The sequence below is a fragment of the Dysidea avara genome, chromosome 2 (assembly GCF_963678975.1).
Source record: "Dysidea avara chromosome 2, odDysAvar1.4, whole genome shotgun sequence".
Lineage (NCBI taxonomy): Eukaryota > Metazoa > Porifera > Demospongiae > Dictyoceratida > Dysideidae > Dysidea > Dysidea avara.
Window position 1 is genome coordinate 23,532,569 of NC_089273.1, and position 21,877 is coordinate 23,554,445.

The following is a 21,877-nucleotide window of genomic DNA, read 5'->3' on the forward strand; positions in this document are numbered from 1 at the left end:
TTTGTTTGCAGCTGAGCTCTTTACAGAATGATTTCTTTGTAGCTCAATTTTCTACAACGTAACTTCTTCTAGCTGATGTCTCTACAGAGTCACTAGTTTGTAGATGAATTCTCTACATGGTGGTTTCTTTGTAACTGAAATCTCTACAAGGTAACTACTTCTAGTTGGTCTTTCTACATGGTGATTTGTTTGTAGCTGAACTCTCTACAAGAAAACTTGTTCTTACTGATCTCTAAACAGGGTGAATTGTTTGTAGCTGAACTCTCTACAGGGTAACTTCTACTAGCTGATGTCTCTACTAGGTCACCAGCTTGTAGCTGAACTCTCTACATAGTGGTTTCTTTGTAACTGAATTCTCTACAAGGTTATTTCTTCTAGCTGATCTTTCTACAGGGTGACTTGTTTGTAGCTGACCTCTTGAATTCTCATCAGGATGACTGCTCTATTAGGGGGACTGTTCTATTAGAGTATCTCGATCTTGTACTTGCTACACCAAGTTGGATTTCGTGTTATAACTCCGCGGCTTTAAGTCTGATTCTTCTACACCATTGAAGAGCCTTTCTAAGATGATTACTCCATCTGTACAGTGATTTTCAAAGCATTAGCCCAAGCGGTTTTTCTGGTAGGCGTGACAAGTAGTCGTTTTTTTTATTAGCTAATCTCGATTGCGTAATTGTTACACACTGTTGATTTTTTCATTATATCTTCCTGGTTTTTAGCTCGATTTCTTTCAAACCACGAAAGGTTTGAGGTTCCGTAGTAAACCTATTCACCCACCGATTTTTAGCTTCTTCACATACGCGGTTTACCCTATAGTCGTGACAACATATTGGTGTCATTTTTCGTTAATAATCGCTCATAACTCTTTGCTTGTTCATCGTATTCTAGCCAAAGATGGTACCAAGATGCGCCTTTCCACCCCCTTCTGTTTGCCAAATTTCAAGTCGATCGGATATGTCGTTCGCGTTTTATAGCAGTTTTTGTAATTGTGCGACAAGAGGAAGAAAAATAAGAAGAAAAAACGAAGAAACTAAGACAATATTTGAAGTTGCATATCTCGGGAATGCTTGAAGCGATTTGGCTCAAATTTGGAATGTGGAGTGCAGAAGTTGGAGGGAATATGCATAGTAAAAAATCGTCTTGTTTAATCAAGGCAGCACAGAGCTACGGAGGTTCGAAAATTGCGTTTTCTTTTTTCCTGTCAATATACTCACTGGTGTTGCGCGCCGGCTTCTAGGGCCGCAACATGGTAAGTAATGGTATCACAAGTCACAATTAACAATACTTCAGTAACAAGACGATCAGATAACAAATTGTAAGACCAATATTATTATTAAAATAGATTTGTTTGGACGCTGTTCAGCTTTATTTCTCACATTTTAAGCACTAAGTATAATAATTATTATATGACACAATGATATCACTATACTGCAAAGAGACATTATATTTAGGTTCTGACCAAAATTACAATCACTGCAGCTGCTATAAAATGAATCAAAATAGCATTAAATATACCAGAATATAACATCAGGTAAGTGTGAAGCCATGTAAGGTTGGTATCACATGCCAGTCTCCACTTTTGAAAAGATTATGCTCAACCTTGAACCTTATATTGTAATTCCGCGCAAGACAACAAAGTGCTCACCTTCAAACTATACTTGCATCGATGCAGAAGGATGCCTTGAAGTCCAGGATGATTGTAATGCTGAATTCTGAGCAGTGTTAGACAGCGATTTACCTTTAAAAGGGCCATACTTTCGTCGTAATCCAACGTCAATCGTCCTCCAATCAAAAAACACACAGCGAAATCAAAATCAGCATATACGGTTTGCCCAGAAACACTTTCTTCGTCCTCATCTGTCACAGATTCACGTTGAAACTTTGGCTATCACCGGAGTCGTATTCTTCCAATTAGAATTACGTACGCAATTATTATTTTTTAATTTAATTTTTTTACAATACAAATTACTCTACAACTAAACTACACACACAATTAATTACAACAAGGGTTTGGGGAAAGGAAAATCTGAGTCCTCACACTGCAAAGCCTAGTACCGTAAAATATGGTCCGCAATGAAAAAATCGATAATTACGAAATTACCTCCGTACTATTTCAACCTGTAGGGCATATCAAAGTATTTTCTACGTACCAATAAATCTTATTTATCTTTCTCTATACGACGAGAATCGCGATTGTTTTGTACTGGAAACAGGATCGCCCACAGCGGGGGTCAACTGGGGCATTTTTCTCCGGGCCTTAGCCTGAAAGGGGCCCCAGGAGGCCCCATGAATACCGGTTTAAAAGATCGATATACTCTAATAGAGCAGTCAGATCTAAATACTCTAATAGACCAGTCACAGTATTCTTCAGAGGAGCGGTGTAGCAAGCTTATAGATAAGGAGATATGGTTGGTGAGGGGTAATTACTGTCATTGTTAGTAGGTCATGACCTTTTTTGGTCTTCAACTTACAGCTCGGGTGAAGTTGTGATTCAGAACGGAAACTTCCTTGCCTCAGGGGCCCCACTTTAAATCATTGCCCTGGGCCCCTTAATTTCTCTGTGCGGCCCTGGCTGGAAATCGTGAAAAATTGCGCGCTCTATGTATGAAGCATGGGTTCCTTCCCATACTTGGCATATATAGTCCAGGTCTATACCTGATTATAACCCACAGCAGAAATAAATCGATTTGCTACTGTGGATTTGGTACGGAGCTACTCTTTGCCGAAAATTGGCCTAAAATCACGTATTTTTGGATTTGGAGCAACCCAGCAATCAACAAAATAAAAGCCCACAAACCTTCACTATTTAGCAATATAGTTTGTTTATCACTTCATGCACAGCGCAAGTTCCATATGGATCTGAGCTTTCCTTCCATCAAACTAAGCGGCATGAAATTTCTTCCTAGCGCGTCTTAGACTATATGGGAGGCGTGGCTGCAATAGCTCCAAGTTTTAGTTTCTCCAACAAGTTATTTAGGATTCAAAATTATGTTGTGACCATCTAATAGTATTAGTTTCCTGCAGACAGTTGATAAGGAATATTGCATATTATTAGAATGAACAAAAATCATTTACATCAGTGGTATATAGCTAGTTTGTACTTAATTTCTTTTTAAACGTAAGGAAGGTATATGTCCTCAATCTACAGCAGGCTGCAGGCAGTTACTCTGTGATATATTATATATATATATATAAGCCTTTAACAACCAAGAAATTTTAGATTTTTCACCCATAGCTGAAGGTATTACTTATTTTTGGCTTTATCGTGAGAAACAGCACCAAAAGCCTGTTGGATAACTGTTATACCAACAGCCACAATGAACTGAGTGCTCTATAATATATGTATAACACGCACTTTGTAGAGCTGTCTATGCATGTGTATAGCCACTCCTGAATTTATGTGATGTTTATAAGTCATTGAAGAAAATAATATGTACTTTAGAAATCACATTTTAGGTCACATTTAAGGTAATAGACAAATAGTGGGAAGACATAGGCCATTGAAACTGCATGTTATACCGAGTACCATAAGTCCTTAAACTTATGACTAATAATAAAAAGGAGATCTATAGTAAAATTAATGTCTACATCTCATACATGCAATATGTTACCAAGTATATACCATACACAGTCTATAATTCTACATAAAATTGCATGCATATCCTACAAGCAAAACAGAAATTTAAAAGCTTGCAAAATTAATTAAAATATATATAGTTATGCATTTGTACCATTAAAATTATAATTATATACATATACGTTGTGCTTTATTTATTACTGTGCAGAGCCTCTACCAGGGAGTATAAGGCACAGGAAAATTACGATTTTGCACAATAAATTTATATTTCTACCATTCAAATTTGACAGCCAGTTTGTGTGATGAATTTTTGCTTAGCAGTATGCTAGAAGGACCTATACAAATCATTGCAATTATTGAGTGTACAAAACTTACAGTTACAGTTTAGTATGAAGGTATATATAGCTAATTAATCAAAAGCGTGTTGTGCCATTTAGTAGTGCAAGGTGGCCAATTATTCATACTAATGCTTCTTTTTAAAATTTCCCTGCAACTAGATAGAATTATTATTGTAGTGAATTGAAACTCTAGCAACATAATTATTCTTATTAGCTATTCTTGTCTCTATAAATACTGCCTCTGGGTATATCCATGCACTCATAATGTGGATTCATTTATGGTGTGTCCCCTACCAGTAATCTGATACTGTTGAGCCAATTGCACTTTTACCCTGATATTTAATTCTTTCTGTTTATGGATTCCACTTTCTTACTAAAGAGAACAGAATAGTAGATAGACTGGAGACTATTTGCATGACTGCTCTATTAGAGTACCTTGATCTTATATACAAACAACCCTACCATTTTTGGTAGGACCCCAGTTTTACTATGCCTAACTCTATACTTCACCAGTGGTGTCTCAGTCAAATGTTGATGTGAAATTTTACCTGGGTTATACCACTACATAGCTAACCATGTATAGCTATAATGCACGCGAAAAATCGATCCATAATTATGTGATGCATTTCTGGTTGGAAACTAATACCACTAGGTGGTCACAACATAATATTAAAGCCTAAATAACTTGCTGGAGAAACTAAACCTTGGAAATATTGCAGTCACGCTTCCCATATAGTCTCAGACGCGCTAGGAAGAAATTTCATGCTGCTTAGTATGATGGAAGGAAAGCTCAGATCCATATGAAACTTACGCTGTGCATGAAATGATAACCAAACTATATTGCTATATAGTGAAGGTTTGTGGGCTTTCTTTTTGTTGATTGCTGGGTTACTCCGAATCCAAAATACGTGATTTTCGGCCAATTTTTGACCTTAGGTTGCGAGAATGCCTTAGTAGAATCTTGTGTTGTGGAATTTCTGATAGTAGTTGGACACAAGCCACCTTGCCATTTAGGTTAGGAGGCTTGGGCCTACGTGAATCTGAGCGTTCTGCTGCTCCTGCATTTGTGGGGTCCTGTAATTCTTCCCGTATTTTAGTGTCGCGTTTAGTGGAAACTTTTGATGTTTTTATGCCATTTCCTGGGGAGGATTGTTCCCTCGCTTTCTTCGAAGGTATGTCTGTTTCTGTGTTGCAAAACTCCTCTCAAACTGACCTTCAAGCCATTTTAGATGATTCACTTTTTAAACAGCTTGTAAGCAGTTCCACCATTCGTGATCAAGCACGTCTGCGTGCTTTATCACATTCTTCTGGCACCAGCAGTGGTTGGCTTAAAGCACTTCCACAGCCTGCTTTGGGTCTAGCTATTCCTCCTCACGATTTTACTATAGCTTTACGTTTGTGGCTTGGCATTCCTTTGTTCCCTTCTTTACCACTCTGTACTTGTCTATCTGTCATTGACCAGTTTGGTGATCATCTGCTGGGGTGCTCTCATGGTCCCTTGAGGATCCAGCGTCATAATGCTTTACACAGGAAAAAATGTGGCATTTCCTGTAGCAGGATATGTGCAGGAAATTTACAGGACAGGTGACATTTCCAGCACATATCCGGGGGATGGAAATGTACAGGAAATTTGCAAATTTCCTGTACATTTCCTACTACATGATAGGGCACAATTTCCTGCAGATTTCCTGCAGTGGACATATGAAATTTCCTGCAGATTTCTTCTATAAGGTATTTATGAAATTTCCAATACATTTCCTCTATACAATATCTATGGAATTTCCTATAGATTTCCCCTATACAATATCTATGAAATTTCCTGTAGATTTCCTCTATACAATATCTAAGAAATTTCCTATAGATTTCCCTTATACAATATCTATGAAATTTCCTACAGATTTCCCTTATACAATATCTATGACATTTCCAACAGATTTCTTCTATACAGTATTAATGAAATTTCAAATACATTTCTTGTACAGTATAAATGAAACTTATACATGTGGTAAAAACTGTAAACAATAATGTCTACATGGTATTACATTATATACATGTACACAGTTACAAGGGTATAGTATAGCTACAAGTTAGTCACATAGTACAGTACCATATATCAGATTTTGTGACCCATCACGAAATTTCTTTTGCTTGGGACAAAGTGTGATCACCTGGGCTGAACCTGTTTAATTGACTACCATCTTTATCATCATATCAGCATGTTTACTCCTTAAGCTTGAGTTTTAACTTTCATTAGCTCATTATGTCACTCCTTGCTAGATGTCTCTCTGCTCTCTTGGTGTATCGATGTCACTTAATATCTTCTTGATTGATAGCTATTTCCACCTTGCCCTTAAGTTCGGCATATTACAGCTGCTCCACTTTATTGAAGTTTCTGCAAATTGTATAATGTAAATGAATGCACGGTATAATACACATTAACAAAATAATGCAACCTACACTACAATATAACTATTTTTCTTGGACATTTAAGAAAGTTGAACGATGCAAGATTACTGAAAACAGATCCAGTGTAACCATACGAAAAATGTTTGTGGTCAGGGCCAACAAATATGAAAAACTGAATACATTAATACTATGCATAGAAAACACATTAATAGTAGGACCTAATGTATTTCGCAGACTGGACTCGCAGACTGGACTCGCAGACTGGACTCGCAGACTGGACTCATGCACTGAACTAAACAGCTTCTTAACAGTTATCCAGGCATTATCTAGCTCCTGTACCACTGGAAACACCATTATCAAGCTAAAACTGTTGAAGCTGCTCTTCCTACAAAGTTACAGAGTTCGCGAATGCACTAATTTAATAGAATGTTTACAAAGCATGCGTACTTGTGCATACTAGCAGTGGTGGAGGCTATTGTAGTTGCGTAGGATTAATTCCTTTGCTGCTTTACTGCTAAGTACTAGTGGATAGGCTACTGTGAATGACCAGAAGTAAATACTTAGCGATGTTGTTAGTATTGCGCTATCCGCTTAATGCTGCCCGCTAAGCTAGTTTACATCTAAAAATATGTTGTCACTATATAGACTGTGTAGAAAAGGCTATGTGTAGCCTATATCTAACTATTTATGCACTATTATAACGTCTTGTAAATATTCTAATAAATTAGTACACGTGCGATATTTGTGACTTTGTAGGAAGAGCAGCTTTAGTAGTTTTAGCTTGACATTAGTGTCTACAGTGGTACAAGAACTATGAAATTCCTGGATAATTGTTAAGAAGTTGTTTCTAACTTAGTGTGAGTCCACTCCACAAAATACATTAGGCCTATTAGTAGCAGGTTGGCAGCTATTCTTGAAAACTAGCTCCTTAAGTGGTTGAAATACAGCAGAATCAATACCAAAATCTTTGGCTGGCTGTTGAAGGCCATCCACCACTGATTCTCATGAAGCGAGGTCCTTGTGTCAAAGCCAGAAAATATGACTAGAGCCTGACAGGGCACCCAGAAAACATAACCTCAAGAAACAGTTTTGAGCATCAAAATTGCCGGATAGTTTGATAGTGTAGCTACCCACTAGAGGTGGTCGTTCAATTTCCCCTGGTGTATAATTTGGATCCGCTTTCTAAAATCAAGTTACAAATAATGGTAAAGTACTGTGTGGTATTATGTTCAATCCAAATGCACATGGGAATGCATACATACTACTCAAGGTACTACTTAGCACAATTACTGTAGGCAAGATATGAGCAATGTAGGATATAAGGTTACACATATTTTGAACAGGATGTCTGTTTGTGGCCTTGTTTAATGATACACCACAGAATAAACACATACTACAAACAAATACATAATTACAAACAAGACTTGTAATCACAAAAGAGAACCTCGCCTACAGACCAGGTGACACATCAACGACATTCAGTAACAGCTCAAACTCAATTGTAGGTTGGCATCCTGAGGTCCGATGGACTTTTTCAACAAGTGTTATAGTCTTAATGATGTTCACCATCTTGGCAAAGTTACCATTCTCTTAATATATCTGGTGATACATTCTGCTGACGTGTAACACTATATTTATCTCCAGACATACTACTCTATTGATTTTGATAACCTGGATATAATAAATATTTGTGTACTGGACTAGGCGACTCTAAATGATGCCTACCTTGTTTTCCTGCACCGAGTTGTAGTAAGAAGAGCTTGTTTGTTTCCTCGCATTAGAAGCAGTGGCAATAATACCATTCCTTTTCACATACCCATATGGAATTATAGCTGTTACGGTAGGCGGGTGATGTGCGAGTAGTGACTTGAGTCCAGAACCCCTCGAGTCGAGACGGCCGCTTCACTGGCATTCTTTTATTTCACTACTTGCTTGCGGAGTCTTCTCTTTCTCTATGTCACAGAAGAACGCTTCGATTCTCTCCAACTTTCTGCCAGCACCTGCCAACGTCGCCATTTTTAATGTTCCCGCGCAGCATAACAAACGCCTCAACTTTTGTCAGAAAAAACTATTAAGTTGCGCGCTTAGGTTAAAATCGATCGGTTAAAATTCTTGCTCTTTGCGACCCACCCAACCTTTTACTCTAGAAGAGAAAGAGAGTATCTTCCCTCATATATTATGTACAGCTAGCTAAATATTATACGTAGCTATACCATAGATTATATAGAGGGCTATAATCTATGCTTTTAAACTCTAGTGCACAGACTAACGTACGAGAAGCCATACAATTGCACTTAAGAGTTTGCTACTTGATATTATTTCAGCCCTTCAGTACACTCAGACTTACTTCAAAGATTCTGTTGAGCAGCATGCAACTGTCAGCACCCAACTAAATTACGTTAAAAATGCTTTCAGATTGCTGCATCTCAGGCTTGAGTAATGATTTTAAAAATTTTCCTGGTGGAGGGGGGCTGCCCCAGACCCCCTTGAAAATATGCTACAATTGCTATGCCCTCAACTGTGGTGGCCCACCCGCCCCTGTTTTGCCAGAGCCAGCCCTGCTTGGTAGTCTTGTTTGGTTACACTTTGGTTCACACTTATCAGATTTGATCAATTTAATTGTTCAGGACAAGTAGTGCAATCTGGATCCAGAGGCAGAGATGGTTTCAGTGCCCACAGGTGATTAGTGCTGTGAGCAACTGGCAATCTGGTTCAGTGCCCGAGACATGCTGAAACATGTAGTAGCTACTGTAATACATGAAGGAGTTGATTATATAATTACAGGGGAGAATCCAGACTTTTAAAAGGGGGGTTCCACTTTAAATTGCAACTTCAGTCTAGCTGTAAGTTGAAGATCAAAAAAAAGGTCATTACCTGCTGACAATAGCTGCCCCTCACCATAGATGCCCTCACCAACTACATTTCCTTATTTATAACTGTATACATATAGCTTGCTACACTGTTCCTCAAAAGACTACTGTGACTTCTCTATTAGAGTATCTCGAGTAAGAGAGGCTCTTCTTTCAAAAGGGGGGTTCCATGGAACCCTTTGAACCCCCCCTGGATCTGCCCCTGAATTCGATACAGAATTTTGCATGTATGCTCAGCTTTGGCTACACAGCATGTGCAATTCCCACTGAGCCAAACTGGAAATTGACAAATAGCTACACCAAAATCTTTTAAGTGCATTCTATGTAAGTAATTATGCATCAGATGTAAAGCAAAAGCACCCATCACAATGTAGACCCCATTTGATGTGGTATCAAACTCATACATTATGTAGAGTCGTTTTTCTACGATAAAGTGTGTGAGAATACTACCTTAAATAGACATATACTTCTTGTAGCCAATATAGCTCCTAATGGTGTTCAGTCCCCTTCATTGACTCATTGTCAATAGTCTCTCAACGGACCACCCAATCTATAGTTTGTGGCTGCTGATAGTAAAATATCTGAGTTGAGTTAGCTACATATACGTATGCTGGTGAGAATTTTATAAATTTATCCCAGAAATTTTATTGTAGTTGTAGTGGCACAATGGATCCTAGCCACTACTGCTATGATCCAGTAGCAGTAGTGGTTACTGGATGGTAGCTTCATTGGTTTCGTATACATAATTATGTGCTGACCTGGTTATAGTGGTACTCCTCTGGTAAGAGTAGAAAGGTGTGTGCTGAAGTTCCAACAGGTACTGTAGAAAATGTATGGGAGATGAGTTTCCCAGTTCGCTGTGTATAGAAAATTGTTCCAGCTCATCGATAAAATGATTTTTTTGCTTATTGTGAGATGACACATAACAGCCTATAATATTATTTAATTTTATGGTGATCCTGTGTAATTCATAATACAAAGTGACGTAATTATGCAAAGGTTGCTTGTTTTCTGTTTTGTGCCATGGTTACCAATGGGGCTCAATAGAGAGTGTCTGGAAAGCCACCCATTTGTTTGCTTAACCATTACTAGCACTTACAAATTGTGGCAAACCTATTATATCAAACAGCATGTAGCATTTTTGAGCTGTAACAATTTGTTATTACATATATAGGTATATTGATCACGAGATTAAAGTTTAGTGCATGGGTTAATTTCTATATTCTGCAAGACAACAAAAACTGTGAAGTGTGCAATAGAATTTTCAGTGGATGCAGATATATTCATGTAATAATTCTATCTTTAGCTACCAGTTAAACTGCATAGTACAAACTGAAAATAAAATTATTGCAAAATTCTACAGTAATTTGAGCTAAAGTGTAACCATATCAATTTAAAATTCCATAGTAACTTCAAATCAATGACAGTAAAAGTGGCACGTGTCAAACTTATATTACATGCCTAACTGCAAACTACCATAACAGGTGATATGTACTAATACAGAAAATGCACCAGAAATGTAAACAAATTACCTTGAAATTACCACATAACTGGAAATCACCTGGACAGGTGGTATGTACTAGTATAGGAAATGTTCCAGAAATGTGAACAAAGAACTCCCTGACAAAATATGGTTGTGGAATTTCCTGCACAACTGGAAATTAGATGGAAGAGTGATATGTAAAAGTACAGGAAATGTGTCAGAAATGTGCAGAAATGTAAACCAAAAAATTTCCTTGACATTTCCAGTTCCAGGAAATGTGACATTTCCTGCATGAGTGGAAATTGCCTGGAAAGGTGGCATGTATTAGAGCAGGAAATGTGCCAGAAATATGAACAAAATATTCCTTGACATTTTTGAAAGTGGCATTTCCTGCAAAACTGGAAATCACTTGGAAAGGTGATATGTACAAGTACAGGAAATGTGTCAGAAATTCAAACAGAAAATTTCCTTGACATTTCCTGTACCGATATAACCGCCGGAAATGTGGTATTTTTTGCTGTGTTAGGGTCTGTTGTACACCATGCCTTGCTTCAAGATCACCCTGGTGTTCTTAGGGAGCAAGATATTCCATCTGACTGATCTCGTCCTGGCGACATATACCACCCTGACTTTCATCTTGGTCGTCCTGCCTATTTTGATCTCTCCGTCAGGAGTACCACTCAGTCTGCCGTCATATCTTCTGCTTCTTCTCAGGCTAGGATGGCCGCTGCTGTTGGTGAGATAGCTAAGGACAACCAATACCAGGACATTGTAAATGATAATGGAGGAGATTTTATCCCTCTTGTATGTGAGACCTTTGGTGTTTGGTCACCATATGCCCTATCAATTTTAGGATCCATAGCTGACAGAGCAACTGTTAGAAACGATTTACCACGAATATTTGCTAGGCACCAACTTCTCCAGCAACTGTCTGTGACTTTGTGGAGGTACAATGCAAAAATGATACTCCGCCAGTATTCGCTTACTGCTGAGGACGAATTTCCTGACTTTGACATTGGTTAAGTTAAGTACGTATAGGTAGTAATAAGTATATAGTTAGGTAATAAGTAGTAGTATGTTGTAGTTTTCAGTATGTAATATTATGGCTTCAGCTGCAAAAAAATTTTCGGCAAAGTGTAGCTCCGTACCAAATCCACAGTAGCAAATCGATTTATTTCTGCTGTGGGTTATAATCAGATATAGACCTGGACTATATATGCCAAGTATGGGAAGGAACCCATGCTTCATCTGGAGAGCGCGCAATTTTTCACGATTTCCAGCACAAAACAATCGCGATTCCCGTCGTATGGAGAAAGATAAATAAGATTTATTGGTACGTTGAAAAATACTTTGATATGCCCTACAGGTTGTAATAGTACGGGAATAATTTCGTGATTATCGATATTTTCATTGCGGACCCTATGTAAAATCGTACGGGCATTGTTCGTCCATAAAGAAACTGAAAGTAGTTGTAACAAATGTTTACGAGCCTTTTTGGTTTATGCACCACTTCTGGATGTGGTGCATTCAGCGATGGTACGAAGGGTTTGAAGCGAAAATGGTGACAAAACACCAAAAGTTTCTACAAGTGGGACAAAGTCACACCCCGCCGCTACAGCATCTTGATGTCTCTGGTCCTTGTCTAACTCACCAGCTGCAGCAGCTACCCCAGCAAGAAAAGAAATGTGAGAAGGCTGGGTAGTGCTACGAACAGACACATCAAAATAAGCTGGACGACCATGCTGAAAATCAGGGTGGTACACATCACCTGGACGAGAATTATCTTCATAAGAACCACGTTGTTCCTTCAAAACTCCTGAGTGACTCTGGGACAATGCATGACAAACAATGTCAACTAAAGCATCATGGCGACGAATTCTCATAGGACCATGGGAACATTCTAGAAGATGGTCACCAAATTGGTCAATGGAAGTAAGACACACACATAATGGGGAAAGCGGAAATAGAGGAATTCCGAGCCACAAACGAAGGCCAACAACAAACTCAGGACCAGGAATACCCAGAGCAAGGGAGACTTGAGGAGTAGCTTTGAGCCATCCACTGCTAGTACCAGATGAGTGAGTGAGAACAGTAAGTCGAGCACAGTTTCGGAGGTTGAAAGAAGCAAATAGTTGGTCATACTGATTTTGATCTAACAGAGCCTTTAAGTCCTGCTGGGTAGTAGAGGGAATAAAGATATCAGATGTAAACCTTTCAAAGGTAGCAACAGCATGTTCTTCATTTGGAAACACTAGATCATGAAAGTCCTGAGATAGAAGATGAGAAGCCGGGAGACGAACACTATTACATGAACCCAAAAAGGCCGCAGCAGCGGAAGAAAAGGACGAGACCCCCCAAGCGAAATGGTAAAGTGGCTTGGCACCAAGAATCATTAGGAAGACTACATTGTATTATGCGACTTAGGCAAGATTTAAGATTAGAATCAAACTGTTCTAAAAAGGAGTGCAATATACAGAATAGCACTGTGCACAAAAGATGAATGATCTTGCAGCTTCCAAGGCAGCTGCGTAGTAAATGAAGCTCGACTTGAGGTTCTTCTAAAATTGCAATGCTGTCTTGAGCAGATGTGACCTTGGCTAAACGAGAGAACAAGAACTGTTCGAAAAAGTTGTCAGTTCCCCAAATAGGAGATCCCAAAAGCTCCAAACCTTCACCAGCTCGGTTGATACTGGTGGGAAATCCAGGGAAAGAGTCTCCAGAAGGCCAAAATGACAACTCTTTGTCTACAGGTAGTGAGGAATGAACGGAACCACTGTAACAATGTTTCATGGATTCCATAAGTATCCAGTTTCAATAACAGTCTTTCATGGAGAACAGAATCATTACTATATTATCTCTAATACAGCGGTTACCCTAATAGAAAAGTCACATCTTTATAGCTAGCTGTATGCTTTTAATAACGAAAAACAAAACAAACTAGTATAATTATTAAAAATTATGAATTTAAAATGAAATACGAATCCAAGTGATAAAAAGTTGTGAAACAAGAGATGAACGTAGTCTCGCGTAGCCAGATCCTTTTCTTTCTTTTGTGTGGGGGTGGGAAAGAAAAGGGTCTGGTGAACATAGCATAGCATCGTCATTGGGCTATCCCGAGATTGTGGGGATTCTACTCTGAAGCTTCCGGATTGTTTGTGGGTGCAAATGACGTGATATGCTGCATTTACATCTTGTTACCATAGATATTTCAGTAGTAGCTATAGCAACAGGATGCAAATGACGAAAATATTAGCAAATTACGTAATTCGTGCCAACCAACAATCCTGAAGCTGCGTAGTAGAATCCCCACAATCTCGGGATTGCCCACGACGATGCTATGCTATGTTCACCATACCCATTTCTTTCCCCGCCCCACACAAAAGAAAGAAAATAGTCTGGCTTCGCGAGACTAAGATGAACGATGATAGCTATTACAGCATAGCTCGGTAGGAAATCTCTAATTGTGACCTGATCTTGGAAAACTTACCTTTTTGGCACATAAGTCAATTTTCTGTTTTATAGCTTAAATGAGGTATTGGGTGCTCATCTATCTTGTGTTAAAATTTCAGCTTAGTATCTGTGAGCATTCCTGAGATTTGGTCGATTTTCTGTCCTGTACATTATAAACTAACTTTTATGGTAATGTATTGAGTTCTGTGAGTGATTCAGGGTGACAAATGGTGACAAATGGTGACAAATCACTTTGTTTACCAATAATTCAATTATAATAATCTAAAGTACTTCAAAAGACTTTTCTGATAGATTAATGAAGTATTCTTGGTACTTTTCTGCAATTAAATGCCATGTAACATTGTCTAAGACTAAGTTTTAACCATTCCTACACCTGAACAAGTCACCCACTTTGTAAGTTAATTGTTGTCCCACGCATGTGAAATTACTACATAGTCTGATATAATCATCCATATCTCCTAGGAAAAAGAAGGTATGGGTATAAAAATCTCACAGCAAGAAGGTTTAATAGTTGCTTTATCCTAATGTGCAAAAAAATAATTTTAAAAATACTGTTGAAATTTTCATTTGAGTTTTTCCAAAAAGTTTGCTTGTGCCCAAAAGGTAGGTTTTCCAAGATCCGGTCACAATTAGGCATGGTATAACAATTATCTTGTGTTTAATGTAAAGTAGGGATTTCCCATTGAGCTATGCTGTAATAGCTATCTCTCGTTTCACTACTATTTATCGCTTTGATCCTATTTCATTTTAAAATTTAATTTTTAATATACTAATTTCAATGGACCTCTCAGTGGCGGATCTAGATGAGTTTCCTGGGTTTCGGTAGAAACCCCCTTTTAAATTTGGCTCAATGGCAATCTAAATACATAAACTTTGTCGCACTGACAATTTGTCATAGCAAACAACTATATACTTCTGTATTTCAGTAGCATGCATGCAGTTGCACTTAACTAACACCATTAATAGCTAGTAAACCCTCAGCAACACTTCACTTTTTATCTCCCAAAAAGGAACGAGATACTCTAATAGAGCAGTCACGTAACTACTCTAATAGAGCAATCGAAGCTACAGCTTGTGGTCACCATATTTGCCCTATACTTAGCTATAGTATTTACAGTTTAAAACATTGGATTTATTGTAATTGGTAACTAAAATAGCCTAAAATCCTATCTCAGAGCCTCTAAAACTTCTAATTTTTTTTCGGAGAAATGTCATCATATGCCTCATTTAGCTATACCAAACCTCCTTTTAGAAATCCTAGATCCAACACTATCTTTGTATTATAATTATAATTATTAATGTATGGCCTTCAGTTGAACAATACACTTATTTCAATGCTTTCTCAATTTCCTGAGAGCATTAGGGTTCAAATAATCAAGGCTCCACTGTATGTAACATTGAGTCAGTTATATAAAGTAATACTTTTATAGATGATTCATTAATACATGCAGAAGAAGGTTCTGATGATATTGCTGTGGATAACAATTTAAAGGAAGATATTCATCAGCTACCTCCTGGTAATTCAGCCAATGCTAGTAGTAACGATCTTGTGTACATAAATTGTCTCCCTAGCTAAGACCCCAGGCATTCAAATAAGTGACATAATGGCAGGCAGCAGAATAAAAATGTCATTATTGCTAGAAGGTAAGAATTGCAACTATGTGACTAACTCAGTGTAAAACAGTCACTTTGCCGTAATATTTATAACCTGACATTTGGGAAATAATATAGCTCAATTTAAAAATGTGACTGGGCCTGCAAAACAGGGCATGTGGGCACAAACTACACCCTGTCACACTAAAGGTCATATATCAGTACTGGAACAGAATATTTACATTCAGTAACTTGCATCATACAGCCAATTAAGTGCTTACTTAATGCTAAAAGTTTCATTGCCACAGCATTGTGGTATAAAAAGTTATGAGTAAAGGAAGCTTGAAAAAGTAGGCAAAAATCATGATTAATTTTTTGCCCACATACCCTATTTTCGTAGGCCCAGTCACAAATGTATCAAGACACATGGTAGTCTGTCGTGCGGCTCAAGAATACGGCGCGCAACACCTAAGAGTATCTATATATAAAGCTGAAAATGCAATTATCTACATTTCATTCGGGTCAGTCAGCTATCTCGATGACCATGCACCGCACGTATCGAAGCGGTTTGTTCGCTTCACGAAGCGCTCATCGTCTAGCTTTACCAAGTTTGTTAAAAGGTATTTCTAACTACTGCCGTTTGCCGTCTATAGCGCGTTAAATGTAGGGCTGTAGAGTAAAACTCACTGGAATTTTATATAAACCCCATGCTCAACCTCAAGTAAACACCTAAGCCATTCAACGTACGCATGCCTAGGATCCGCAATCCGAAAAATCAACTTCTACAAATCAATCTCCCTACCATTGTGGGATGTTCATTGTAGTATCCCATTGCTTGATCCACCATGAAACCGGAGGCACGTTTGTTGTCTTCACAGAAAGATTGCTTTCAGTATCTCGCAAGATGCAAAATTTATTTTTAAAATTTCGTGCTCCACACAAAGGATCGGATGAAACTTGCTACTTAGCCAAATCGTATCCAGAGATGATGTAGTTGAAAAGTACGCACAGGAATAAGTAAATAATTTGCTGGGTGCCCAGCACAGGGTTGCTTTCTTTGAAAAACAGACAAAGAGATACGAAGTTTCGAATTCAAACTGCCCTACCACCCAGGGCGAGAGAAGCCAACTCTTCCTAATAGTGTTTTGATACAGTTGGGTGCATAGTCTGTCTATGCTGTTAGTTTGGAAAAGATCTGAGACTTCTCACCATCTGGGTGACGAGCGTTAAAATTTTCTGCAGCATCAAAGAATTATGCCGCGCTTTCTAGCCATTTCCAGCGCTTCTGCAGCCACAGCAACCATCAATTATAAACTAAAACTATGGTAAAAGATGTCCCTGAACGTTTGGTAGCAGCAGTTGTCAATTATTATTTCATCCACGGCTTTCACGCTTCGCTCTAAGGCATGCATCAATGAGACAGCAAAATCGTCCAAATTTGACTTCACCTCTCACACTCCACAGCAGCTTCAAATCTTTATTAGATCATTCTACATCACCATTATGCTGCAAAACATCCAAAACCAAACCGAAAAAAGCACAAAATCTTTCATTTTTGATTCGAGCAGGGTGGAGCTCCTGGTGAGCTGCTGGTATACTGCATCATATGAAATCACAGAAACACCAACTACTACTACTACCAAACGTTTTGATCCATCATTTATCACCATTCTAAACAAAATTAAGTGACCAGTGTGGCATCAGAAGTACTGGAAAGCACTTTGGTATCATTGAGAGAATCCCTTGAAATGACGCACGAAAATTTTGACGTTTTTACCCAGGTGATGAGAAGTCTCAGATCCTTTCCAGACTAACAGCATAGACAGACTATGCATCCAACCTTATCACATCACTATGAGGAAGAGTTGGCTTTTCTTGTCTTGGCTGGTAGGGCAGTTTGAATTCGAAAATTTGTGTTTCGTTTTCTGCTTTTTGAGAGAAAGCAACCCTGTGCCTAGAACCCAGTGAGTTATTTGCTTATTACTGCGCGTACTTTTTAACTACATCAACTCTAGATAATATCTAGCTAAGCAGCAAGTTCTATCCTGTTCTTTGTGTGGAGCACGAAATTAAAATAATTTTTGCTTCTCACGAAATATTAAAATCGATATTTCTGTTAAGACAACAATCGTGCCTCCGGTTTCATGGTGTATCTAGCAATGGGATACCACAATGAACATCCAACAATGGTAGGGGGATCGATTTGTAAAAGTTGAATTTTCGGATTGCGGACCTAGCATGCCTATATAACCAGGTTTTACTTAGCTCTTACCATATATGTTGTTTGGTTAATAGGGTGCATGCTTCCTAACTGTTAGGTAGTGAGTTCAAGTCCTAGATGGAACAACTTTTTTTGCTTTGGCAATCTTTATAGCTACTCCTTTTTTCTTTACTTTTGGCTACAACTTTTTAATCTGCGCTTTTTAATGCACCTTCTTTGAAGCAGCATTGTTATCAAGGGCGTAAGCAGGGGGTTCGGATGGTTCAGACGAAACCTTTCAGAGGCAGAATTTTCAGACACAGAATTTAAAAAATTAAAAATCACACCCAATCTTAGAGCCCTGGAGCTCGCCGGTAGCTACTTGCCCACTGGCGCTCCTCTGTTCTACTCTTGAGGGTCACATCACATTAATACTGTACCATTGCAAAGCAAATCTATTGAAACACGTGATCAATTGCGCACGTGATGCATGCTTGAAATGGCTCGAGTGAAATGGCAAAGGACTGTTCAATGCTCGGTTCAGACATATTACAAGGTAGCAGCTGCTAAATTTGAGTGGTCGTGTTATACATGTGTCAGGTTAGCACAAATTGTGAATTGTTGATGTATATTTACCTGATGAATGGTTTGTTTATCTGTTACATGTTGTGGGCACGTGATTTCTCGAACATATTGGAGTACAAGCCAAGTCTGAAGTTATTAACCATCAACAGGAGGACAGGCCGAGAATAATGCATAGCTGGAAAGAAGTATGCCAACTAAGTGACTCGAGTTTAGAGAGCTTCCGTGTGCTAGGAAATTGAAGTTGGCTGTAATGCTGTAGATTAGTTAGTTTTACAATAGGTTTATAGTTTCTATAAGCTACATAAACAGCATTGTGAAGGTTTAAGCTAGTTAGATACACAAACAGCATCTTTTAATGTTACTGCCTATGGTAGGGTCCGCAACGCGTAAAATCGATATCCTCCAATCAACTACCTAACTATTGTCATGTGTTAGGCTAAGTGTAACTTAAATAGCAGCAGCGTGGCAGCCAAGTTTGTTACTTTCTTCTGGTAGAAAATGATACAAATGTCTTAAAATCACGTGATTTTTCGTTGCAGCAGTTCGTAGTGTTCTTCGTATGCCACGATATTCACTCTCAACATTGTTCAAGTAGTCTATCATCAAATCAAAGTATTGGTGGTTTGATTTTATTGGTCAGTTTCTGGTGGCAGCACGATCTGTGCAGCTTTTTGGCGACAGACAAAATGTTTCTTGCTCTGGAGCACAGGACAAGTAGAGCAGCAACTGCGCCGTGGGTCAGCAATGACCAGTGCTAGGTAAAGTACCTGCATGCGGAGTATGGTTATAATTGAAGCTTGTTAGCCATCTGGCTGAGCCATCTATATGCTGAAATTCGGCCAAAACTACGCGATTTTGCGAACAAATACCAGAATGGTTGATACATCAGTGAGACAGTCTCCAACAGCAAGGATACGAAGTTTATAAACACCTAACAATACGGCTATCTCGCCCAGCAAACGAATAGAGCAATCCAATGCATGAAATAGGCACTCACGTGATCGAAATTCAAATCGCGGAGAAATCGCTTTCATTTCTGAATAGGAACCATGCAGTGTGCTCCTTTTGTAAATATTTGTGTTAATTGTTCACTCAGGCGTAGTCTGGACCAGTGCAGGTGTGTTTTATGCTGTGATGGCATCATTGGGAGAATCTCAGACTGCTGGGCTAATCGAGATGCTGAACCTAATGCACACAAACTGATTGTCACTTGATTCCAAGTGATTTTAAGGTCGTTGGAATAGATTATGGTTGTATTTTTCGAGATTTGAATATCGATCACGTGAGTGCCTATTTCATGCATTGGATTGCTCTATGCGTTTACTGGGCGAGATAGCCGCATTGTTAGTTGTTTATAAGCTTCGTATCCTTGCTTTTGGAGACTGTCTCACTGATGTATCAACCATTCTGGTATTTGTTTGCAAAAATCGCGTCGTTTTGGCCGAATTTCAGCATATAGATGGCTCAGCCAGATGGCTAACAAGCTTCAATTATAACCATACTCCGCATGTAGGTACTTTACCTAGTACTGGTCATTGCTGACCCACGGCGCAGTTGCTGCTCTGCTTGTCCTGTGCTCCAGAGCAAGAAACATTTTGTCTGTCGCCAAAAAGCTGCACAGATCGTGCTGCCACCAGAAACTGACCAATAAAATCAAACCACCAATACTTTGAGTTGATGATAGACTACTTGAACAATGTTGAGAGTGAATATCGTGGCATACGAAGAACACTACGAACTGCTGCAACAAAAAATCACGTGATTTTAAGACATTTGTATAGTTTTCTACCAGAAGAAAGTGACAAACTTGGCTGCCACGCTGCTGTTATTTAAGTTACACTTAGCCTAACACATGACAATAGTTAGGTAGTTGATTGGAGGATATCGATTTTTCGCGTTGCGAACCCTACCTATGGATACATTTTGTGTATGCATCATTTTCGTTCATAGGGTAAACACCCAGGCCTTCCCCTTAAGACATTCCGCTTTAAATCCGAACCCCCTTCAAAACATCCTGGCTACGCCCTTGGTTATGTGTACTTTTTCATATTACATATGTAACTATAGCTAAATACCAATGGTATGTACTATAAAGTGATAGCGCCAGCCATGCATAAGATTGAATGTGTGATTCATGTGTGAATTTTAGTTAATCTGCAAATAGTCCTGCACGTAGGGCAGGTAAGATAATGTATATATATTTAAATTTTCATTTATTTTTCACCGGGGACTTGATGGACTGTCCCTGCCAGCCACTCCCAACACAAACAAAGGCACGTGCTGGACAGCTGTAAAAAGGAACATTATTATCTGTATAAAAAATAGAAAAGCAGAGTAACGCAGCCAGCATCTTACTCTGACAAGCGAGACTCCACTTGCACTAAATCAATTGGTGGTGGAGCCCTAGTGTAGGCACCAATGGATAAACGCACAACTCGAATGCATTGAATAGCTGAACGGAGTAGAGAAAAACCAAAACAACACCGAAGCCAACCCAGGACTACTTAGTGTCATATACTCACATTCGCATGTAAACTTATATCTTTAAGTGCTGTATTATAACTGATTGTTTTGCTGAATGGCCATTGTAGGGATAGTTGCTGTACGCTGTATGATTTTGCTTTTACTTTGATTGATAATCTTAATAACGATACTACATTTCTGGCGACGAAGATGGCGGTAACATTTGGCAAAGTTTCTGCGTTCAATCCAACTCAGGATAAATGGCCATTATACTTCGAAAGACTAGGAGATGATTTCAGTGCAAATGGAATTACCACGGAACCCAAAAAGTGAGCAGTTTTTCTGTCGGTGATTGGTGCCAGCCGAGGGGTAGCCAGCACCCACGCAAAACCCTAACAAGGTGTACGAGAGTTCTAATGTTCAAGTATTTCATAACGTATTTCTGTATTATTTCAATAAATATTTCATGTATTTACAATTGGATTTCTCAGGTAGTGTACGAGAGTCTAAAGACGTTAGCTACCTCTCGGTGCCAGCAACTAGCTACAAACTGTTGTCTAGTCTCGTAGCTCCAGATAAGCCCAGCGATGAAGAATATTCTCATCTGGTAGAGAAACTTTCCGAACACTTTGCTCCTACTCTATCAGAAATTGTCGAATGGTTCAAATTTCACACATGATGACAATCCCCTTTTCTCCTAGTAATAGTTTCCCCCTGTAGCTAGCTGTAGTTTATGTAGTTGTAATAGTTGTTTGTAATTGTAAAAAAAAAGAATTTCACACAAGGTTTCGAAAACCTTCCTGCGTATCTGAACTACGTTCCATTGCGAAGGGTTGTAATTTTGAGGGCTCTATCGAAACAATGTCGAGAGACCGTTTGAAATTGTATTAC

At 38.7% G+C, this 21,877-nt stretch overlaps 1 long non-coding RNA gene across 1 annotated transcript in view; it reads right to left on the bottom strand.

The window, feature by feature from the left end:
- Nucleotides 1-5,849: 5,849 nt before the first annotated feature.
- LOC136243740 (uncharacterized) overlaps nucleotides 5,850-21,877 on the bottom strand; it is a 34,515-nt gene continuing 18,487 nt past the window's right edge. The window contains exon 2 of the long non-coding RNA XR_010694983.1: nucleotides 5,850-6,307. This is a non-coding gene — a long non-coding RNA (uncharacterized lncRNA). The remainder of the gene's footprint in view (nucleotides 6,308-21,877) is intronic.